The sequence below is a fragment of the Trichechus manatus genome, unplaced genomic scaffold, assembly GCF_000243295.1.
Source record: "Trichechus manatus latirostris isolate Lorelei unplaced genomic scaffold, TriManLat1.0 scaffold00079, whole genome shotgun sequence".
NCBI lineage: Eukaryota > Metazoa > Chordata > Mammalia > Sirenia > Trichechidae > Trichechus > Trichechus manatus.
The window spans coordinates 12,316,437-12,325,846 of NW_004444015.1; the positions used below are offsets into that span (position 1 = coordinate 12,316,437).

The following is a 9,410-nucleotide window of genomic DNA, read 5'->3' on the forward strand; positions in this document are numbered from 1 at the left end:
TGTTGTCCTTCCCTTCATCTAAGATAATTCTTGTCTACTATCTAGTTAGTGAATACCCCCTCTCTCCCTCCCGGCCCTCGTAACCATCAGAGAATGTTCTCTTCTGTGTTTAAACATTTTCTTCAATTCTTATAATAGTGGTCTTATACAATATTTGTCCTTTTGCCACTGACTAAATTCACTTGACATCATGCCTTCCAGATTCCTCCGTGTTATAAGATGTTTAACAGATTCATCATTGTGCTTTATCGTTGCGTAGTATTCCATTGTGTGAATATACCATAATTTTTTATGCATTTGTCCGTTGATGGACACCTAGGTCGTTTCCATCTTTTTGCTATCGTGAACAGTGCTGCAATGAACATGGATGTGCATGTATCTATTCGTGCGATGGCTCTTATTTCTCTAGGATATATTCCAAGGAGTGGGATTGCTGGATCATATGGTACTTCTATGTCTTTCTCTTTAAGGAAGGGCCAAATTGATTTCTAAAGTGCTCGTACCATTTTACATTCCCACCAACAGTGTATAAGTGTTCCAGTCTCTCCACAGCCTCTCCAACATTTATTCTTTGGTGTTTTTTGGATTAATGCGAGGGGTGAGATGGTATCTCATTGTAGTTTTGGTTTGCATTTCTGTAATGGCTAATCATCGTGAGCATTTCTCATGTGTCTGTTAAGCGGCCTGAATGTCTTCTTTGGCAAAGTGCCTGTTCATATACTTTGCCCAGTTTTTAATTGAATTATTTGTCTTTTTGTTGTTGAGGTTTTGCAGTATCTTGTAGATTTTAGAGATTAGACGCTGATCGGATTTGTCATAGCCAATTTTTTTCCCCAGTCTTAAACTAGAGGTCTTACTTTTAAAGGGAAAAATGCTTACAAAAGTGGACACAAGAATGATTCCATTCAACTAGAAGTTGAAATCCCAGCTGGCCACTTTGGACACTTCATACCTTTCAGTCAGTAGGCACAAAAGGAGGTCCTATCCTGGCTGGGGTAATGGAACTTGACTATCAAAGGGAAACGTGTTGCTACTACAAAGGGCATAAGGAGGAATGTGTCCGATATGACCACAGCACTTCTTAGTACTCCTGAGTTTTTTAAATTAAAGTTGATGGAAAATTACAACAATCCAATTCAGGAAGGGTATGAAAAGGCCAGACCCTTCAGGAATGAAGGTTTGAGTCATCCTCCTTGGAAAGAACGATGACTAGCTGAGGTACTTGTTGAGGAGAAAGGGAAGAAGAAAAAGGTAACGGAAGAAGGCAGTTATAAACATCAGCTACTGGCATGTAACCGTCTGCATACACCAAGATTGTAATCGCATTTAGCCTCGTGAGATCATAGCGTCCTTCTCCTCAGGCGGGAAACCAAATAACCAATCGATAAATAATGCTTTCAAAGGAAATTTACGGGGCAAAAGCCCAGCTTTTACTGACAGAGAATCATAACCTTGAAAAGCTCTGCTGTTTTTCTTAGCCTCTGGAAGGCCATTCCCTTGACTGCCACATTCTGGGAAGCTTCAGCGATATCTAGTTCCACTCTAGAGCACGGCAAACTTGCCTGCGTTGCTCCTTGGTTGTTGGGATAACACGATTATGTGTTTTTGATGTGGTTAACTTTACTGAGAAGGTGGTGATTACAATTTATTTTTTCTAGTAACTTCTCAAGAGACTGAATTAACACTTGTCTTTTAAACCTGAACATAAAGAGACACTTCATTAACCGATGATACCTAATGCACCTATGATGTGGGAAGCATTGTGGAGATCACCAAAAGGAGCTTACAGTCTACCTGGGAATAGCAAATGCATCCTCATGGAGAGACACACTCTGGCAAATGCCGAAAGTGGCAGTTGAATGTCTAAGTGCAGCTCCAACTATGGAGAGCCTGGAATGCCCTGTGGGCTTGCAAGCCTGATTTAGAATCAGGTAATATCAACCTAAAAGCCTGTAGAGACAACACTAACTAAGTGTGAGAGCCCGCGTTTGAGAACGACAAGGCAGGACCTGTACCCGCCTCCGTGATCTTGGAAGGGGCCATAATACTTAACACACTATTGAAGTTTCTTTTTACACCCGCCTTCCTGCTTCCTTGATGGTAAATTCAACAAATTGTTTTTTTGACTTCTAGAGGCCCTTGCAATTCTTCAAGCAAACTGAAGATTCTTCCAAACTCTGAAGATATTAGAAAATAAAAATCCTTTCAGTATTTCTAAAAATATGAAGATTGTTATAGATTGAATTGAGTCCCCCCAAAATATAGGTTGTAAATACTAAGCTCTATGCCTGTGGTTATAATCCCATTTGGGAATGGGTAATCTTTGTTATGTTAATGAGACAGGATTAGTGTAGGGTGAGTCTTAGATCAATCTCTTTCGAGATATAAGAGATTAAACAAGCAAGCGAGTAGCAGAGATGAGGGAAGACACATGTCAAGCCACATGAAGATCGCCCAAGAGCAGAAGCTCAGAAGAGACAAGGACCTTCCTCCAGAGCCCAGAGACAGAGAAAGACTTCCGCTAGAGCCGGCGCTCTGAATTCCAACTTCTAGCCTCCTAAGCAGTGACAAAATAAATTTCAGTTTGTTAAGCCCATCCACTTGTGGTATTTCTGTTATAGCAGCACTAGATAGCTAACACAAAGATGAAATGCAATTCAATCTTAGTGCATTCGCTAGCTCAATAATCATTCTCTGTGGGTTAAACTGTTAGAAATAGTTTGTCTTTTAAATACTTAAATATAAGACACCTGCTCATACCTACTATGGAAATTCTGGTGAACGCTACTAAACAATAAAGGGGGGGGGGAGAGAGGTTATAGGTACTTTTTAGTCAAAGGAAGGATGAACCATTATAAATAAGGTGAAAACCCAGTTCTTTCAAAGATGCACCTCAAGAAGTAGCTTGTATCTATCCTAAATCACAGTGGAAGAGCAAACTCCCATGGCTTAATTGATAGACTTCACTATTTACTTCATCCAAACTTTTGAACTTCCTTCATTAATTGATAGTTTATATCATCATTGATTTTCTGTACCACAGCAGGACTTATTATCGATGCATTTGGCACAGTCCCCAACACAGACACCACTGTGACTTTTGGGTCATGTGCAGACAGATTGCTGGGAGTGGTTTCTCTCACAAGTGTGTCACTACCACGTTTTTGAATCACTCTGTGCTTCCTGAGACAAGTGAAGTCATTAGAAAGAGCATCACATTTGCTGGGTGGAATACCATCTCCTGCCATATTCATATGTTTTGATGGAACAGATTTTGAGAAGAAACTACCATTTGCTGTTTGACCATATTGTGTCTTCTCTCCGAGGTCATTGTGAGTGACCGTAGCATCTGGAAACCAAATTAAGAGGTTGAGCTGAGAGGTGGGGGAATTTCGTCTCCCCGAAAGGTACATCTTTGTGCTCCTCAGTCTCTAGGGAATTATGTATTTCATAAAGCGGGAGGATGTAACAAGTAGAAATCTCAGATGCCTCAAATAGAGCTCAGGAAAAATAATATGACAAAACCTTCTTCTTCCCTTCTTCGCACTATGAAGACACACAGAAACCAAGTAAGACAGTACAACTCATAAACAAGCATTTGCAGCCCCCTGGTCCTCGTGATTTAGCACTGTCTTGTTGCCCTTTACAAGTTGCAAAGCTGCAAGTCTCAATTGATGACATGACTTCTGAAATTCACACCCAAGCTGCCATGCTTTACTGAGCTGGCAGTCAGACAATGTGGGCCCGCCAAAACCCCTCAGCTCTACCTGAAATTTTCTGAGAAAATAGAAGTGGCCATTAGAGCTGAACTCTCTGTCTCCACTCCATCAGCAAACTGCCCTGTCTATACATCATTCTCCTCATCCTTCACTTCTGCCTCAAAGAAGTGGGTTTCTATTTAGTCAATGTCTGACACTTCTACCTCATTTATTCAACCTCCTCTGTGCCAGGCACTGTGCCAGGGATCAGTAGTGAATAAGAGAGACAGACAGAAACAATGCCCACCCTTGTGGCTCCGACATTCCTGTGGGGAATCAGACAGTAAGGTGTACAACGAGCAAACAGAAAGCTGACAGAGTGAATTCATGTAAGGAGAGCGATGAGCATGGACCTGATGGAGAGTAGGGGAGGGGCCTCAGTGGACAGGGTGGATAGGCAGGGCCTTTCTGAGGAGGCATCCTTTGAGCAGAGTCCTGGAGGAGGAGAAAGAGCCCACCATGTGCAGATCCACGGTGTCTTAGTTATCTAGTGCTGCTATAACAGAACTACCACAGGTGGATGACTTTAACCAAGAGAAATTTATTCCCTCACAGTCTAGGAGGTTAGAAGTCCGAATTCAGGATGCCAGCTCCAGGGGAAGTCTTTCTCTCTCTGTCGGCTCCACAGGAAGGTCCTTGTCATCAATCTTCCCTCGGACTAGGAGCTTCTCAGCACAGGGACCTCAGGTGCAGAGTCCGCGCACTCTTGGCTATACTTTCTTGGTGGTATGAGTTCCTCGTGTCTCTCTGCTCGCTTCTCTCTTTTATATCTCAAAAAAGATTGGCTCAAGACACAACAGAATCTTGTAGATTGAGTCCTGCCTCATTAACATAACTGCCACTAATCCCGACTCATTAACATCATAAAAACCAAACCAAATCTGTTGCCTCATTAACATCATAGAGGCAGGATATACAACACATAGGAAAATCACTTCAGGTGACAAAATGGTGGACAATCACACAATACTGGGAATCATGGCCTAGCCAAATTGGTACACATATTTTTGGGGGACACAATTCAATCCATGACACAGGGTCAGTGCTCCAGGCTGTGGAAAGGACACGTGTAAAGGCCATAAGGAGGGAGTGATCCTGGTACAACTGAGGAAAGGACAGAGAGCAGACAGAGCAAGGAGGAGACCGGTAGGAGAACATCACATGTCAGACAGGATCAGCCTGACCGCAGAGCAGAAAATGAGTTAGCCGGTATCAAGCATGGGAAACAGACAGATCAGCTAAGGTGCTCTTGTGACAGCTTGGTGAGGGATCAATGCAAGATGAAATAGAGGGATGGAGAGAAATGGTGGGGTGAAAGATTTATATCGAAGGTCAAGTGGCTTGGACTTGCTAATGGATGGGAAGGGAGAAAAGAATAAAAGAGAAATTATGGGTGACTCTAAGAGTTTGGCCTGAACCACTGGGTAAATAGTCGTGCCCGGGTGTGCAGGAGCCAGTAGGCAACAGCTCACCAGACCAGCTTTTGTGCAACTCTTCCTGATTCTGTGGTCAGTGTCCTCACGTTGGTGGCTTAAAATCATCCCCAGTGGGAACATTTACACTATGGAAATCTGTAAACTCTAAGGGCCAGGGTTTCTCCACCCTCCCACGCCCACACTTCCATGGACAGCTGACTGTTAGAGCTTTACCAGCACACCTCTGGGTGGTGTCATTCACTGAGATGAGGAAGGCTGAAAGTAGAGGAGCGTTGAAGACAGAGTGTTCAAGAGTTCAGTTTGAACACATGGAACCAGTTAAGTATTAGATGTTTATTAGACACCTGTGGGGATATAATGCACACAGTGGACCACGTTCAGGAACATGTTTTAGTGTAAAGATATAAAGCTGGGCATTGTAATGTGAATCATGGTTAAAGCCTCACCTAGTGAGGAAACAGTGTACTAAAGAGAAGAGGGCCTAGGATCAGGCTTTGAGGCCTTGCAATATTTAGAGGTGGGAAAGAAGAGGAAACACCAGGAGAATGAATATGAGTTGTCAGAAAAGGGGAAAGAAATCCAGGACAGTGTGGTGTCTGAGAACTCAACAAGGTTTCCGCGGAGTAGGCAGTGAACAACCCCTGTCAGTTGCTGCTGAGATATGCATGGCAAAGTACGGTAGACACTGGTGATCTTGATGAGAACAGTTTCAGCAGAGTTGAGAAGGCAGATACCAAACTGCACTGGGTTAGAGCATGGACAGGAGGAGGAGAGGCCAGGCAGAGAGCGAGGGCAGACCCATCCTCTTGTTGAGCCCACCCTCCTACTGCCTGAGGAACCTGCTTTGTCCTTCTAACTCTTGCAGCAACCACAAATGGTCGCCCTAATTAGAGCCTTTCCCTTCCACTTGCAAACATGCTCTTATCTAAAGGCTTAACTACCATCTTCCTGTGACATGACTGAGCTCCCACTACACAGTTCCCCCCTCTTTCCTTAATCACAGGGACATACTCTGCCTTCTCTTAGATGACATAGGACTGTTGGGCTTTCCATGATGTTTCACTTTGTTTTGAGGCCTTGATGCAACCTGATCTGCTTTATCAATCTTCATTCCCTTAAAAACATCAGTGAACATATTTCATTAGAGACAAAATCCAACCATGTCAAAATCTCAAGCAGTCTTCATAGGCATATACATGCATTTATACCGTTAATATAGATTATAATTACGGGCCTAAGATTTCCCAAATCGACAAGGATCTAATATCTAAAATCTATAGAATACCTCAACACCTCAACAAAAAAAAAGACAAACAACCCAATTAAAAAATGGGCAAAGGATATGAACAGACACTGCACCAAAGAAGACATTCAGGCGGCTAACAGATACATGAGGAAATACTCGAGATCATTAGCCATTAGAGAAATTCAAATCAAAACTACAATGAGATACCATCTCACCCCAACATTACTGGCACTAAAAAAAAAAAAAAACAAAAAACAGAAAATAACAAACGTTGGTAAAAAGACCAGACTTAGTGGTCTAATTGAGACTGGAGGAACCCCTGAAGCCATGGCCCTCGGACGCTATGTTAACCCAGAACAAAAACCATTCCCAAAGACCACTCTTAGACAAAGATTAGACTGGACTGTAAAACATAAAGTAATACTTGTGAAGAGTGTGCTTCTTAGTTCAAGCGGATGCACGAGATCAGATGGGTGGCTCCTCTCCGGAGGCAGGATGAGAAGGCAGGAAGGGACAGGAGCTGGTTGGATGGACACCGGAAACGTGGAGTGGAAAGGGGGAGTGTGTTGTCACATTTTAGGGATGCATCTAGTGTCACATGACAATATGTGCATAAAATTTTGTGTGAGTGATTAACTTGAGCTGTAAACTTTCACCTAAAGTACAATAAAAAAAAAAAGAAAATAACAAACGTTGCAGAGGTTGCAGGGAGATTGAAACTCTTATGCACTGCTGGTAGGGAATGTAAAATGGTACAACCACTATGGAAAACAATATGGCACCTCCTTAAAACGCTAGAAATAGAAATGCCATACAATCTAGCAATCCCACTCCTAGGAATATATCCCAGAGAAATAAGGGCTATCACATTAATAGACATGCACACCCACGTTCCTTGCAGCATTATACACAATAGCAAAAGGATGGAAACAACCTAAGTGTCCATCAACAGATGACCGGATAAACAAATTATGGTACATACACACAATGGAATACTATGCAATGATAAAGAACAACGATTAATCTGCAAAATATAACATGGATGAATCTGGAGGGAAATAAGGGAGTGAAATAAGTCAATCGCAAAAGGACAAATATTACATGAGACCACAATTATAAAAACCCAAGAAAAGGTTTACACACAGAAAAAAATAATCTTTGATGGTGATGAGGGAGGGAAGCGGGGGAGGGGAAATCACTAACTAGATAGTAGACAAGTGTTAACTTTGGTGAAGGGAAAGACAACACACCATATAGGGGGAGTCAGCACATCTTGACCAAGGCAAAGTCATAGAAGCTTTCTAGACACATCCAAACACTTTGAGGGACTGAGTTACTGGGGCTGAGGGCTGGGGACCGTGGTTTCGGGAGACATCTAGGTCAACTGGCATAACATAGTTCATAAAGAATATGTTCTACATCCTGCTTTGGTGAGTAGTGTCTGGGGTCTGAAAAGCTTCCAAGCGGCAATCTAAGATGCATCTCTTGGTTCCATCACGTTTGGAGCAAAGGAGAATGAAGAAAACCAAAGACTTAAGGAAAATACCAGTCCGAAGGACTAACGGACCACATGAATCACAGCCTCAACTAACCTGAGCTCAGGAGAACTAGATGATGCCCAGCTACCACCACCAATTCTGCCAAGGGTCACAATAGAGGGTCCTCGACAGAGTGGGAGAAACATGTAGAACAAAATCAAAATTCAAATTCACAAAAAAAGATCAGACTTACTGGTCTCATGGTGACTGGAAGAACCTCAGAGACTATGGCCCCCGGACACCCTGCTAACTCAAAACTGAAACCACTCCTGAAGTCCACCTTTCAGCCATAATTAGACGGGCCTATCAAATAAACAATAACACACATGAGGAAGGTGCTTCTCAGTTCAGTCAAGTGTTGGAGACCTAATGGGCAACACCTGCCAGAAAGCAAAGACAAGAAGGCCGGAAGGGACGGGAAAACTGGATGAATGGACACTGAGAACCCAGGGTGGAAAGGGAAAGGGGGACAGTGATGACACATTGAGGGGATTGCAACTAATGTCACAAAACAATTTGTGTTTAAATTTTTGAATGAAAAAATAATTTACTCTGTAAACTTTCACTTAAAACACAGTAAAACTGAAGAAAATGAAAAATAAGCGTGCATTAATCAGTATGTACACTGCACTCTCCATACTTTATCTCTCAAAATCTTTATAACAGCTGCATGAGGTAGATAGTACTTTTGTGTTCATTTTATAGACATAGAAACTGAAGGCGAGCATTTAAGTAATTTTCCCAGCTTTAGTCAGTCAAGGAGTGGTAGAAGCTAGGTCTGTCAGATTCCAGAGACTTCACACCAAAATACTATATCACACTGCCTATTATTGTGAGTTCAGTAGAGAATTCTTCATTTATACAAAAATAATAAAACTGATAGTATTCAGTTTCATTGGTGGCTGTTTGTTTGCAAAGTCCTTTGATCTCATTTTTTTAAAATTTAAGCGTGGCCATCTGTCCACAAAACCGAGCAGATCCTGGCGTGAACACAAGTCTAAAATTATTCACCAAGTTTTGTGTGTAAAAGAACTTTTCTGGGAAGGGAGTCTGTAGATTTAATAAAATTATCAAAGAGGTCAGAACCTACTACTCAAAGTTCTCTAGATGATAAGAGACTGCCATGGAGTTCCCCAATAGGTTCTTCCTAACTGGAACAAGTATGGTTTTTTGAGTTGGGATGCTGATATAAGGAAGGTCAGCCCAGTCTCAAACCTGGCTTGAGGCATAAGGAAGTTTCTGGGCCTAGTAATTTGAACCTGTAGACAATACTAATAGTGGATTGAGTAATGACTGAGATGAAGGGAGATGATTCTAGATCCTAGAACATGATGATGCTAGATATGAGATTCTAAACTCTGATGCTGAGGACTCGCTAAACGAGTCTATGATCATGGCCTCTCAAAAGGATCATACATTTCAGCTGTGTATC

At 42.2% G+C, this 9,410-nt stretch overlaps 1 pseudogene; it reads right to left on the reverse strand.

Moving 5' to 3' along the window:
• Positions 1 to 1,595: 1,595 nt before the first annotated feature.
• LOC101341498 (integrator complex subunit 6-like) lies at positions 1,596 to 3,413 on the reverse strand (annotated as a pseudogene).
• Between the last annotated feature and the right edge of the window lie 5,997 nt (positions 3,414 to 9,410).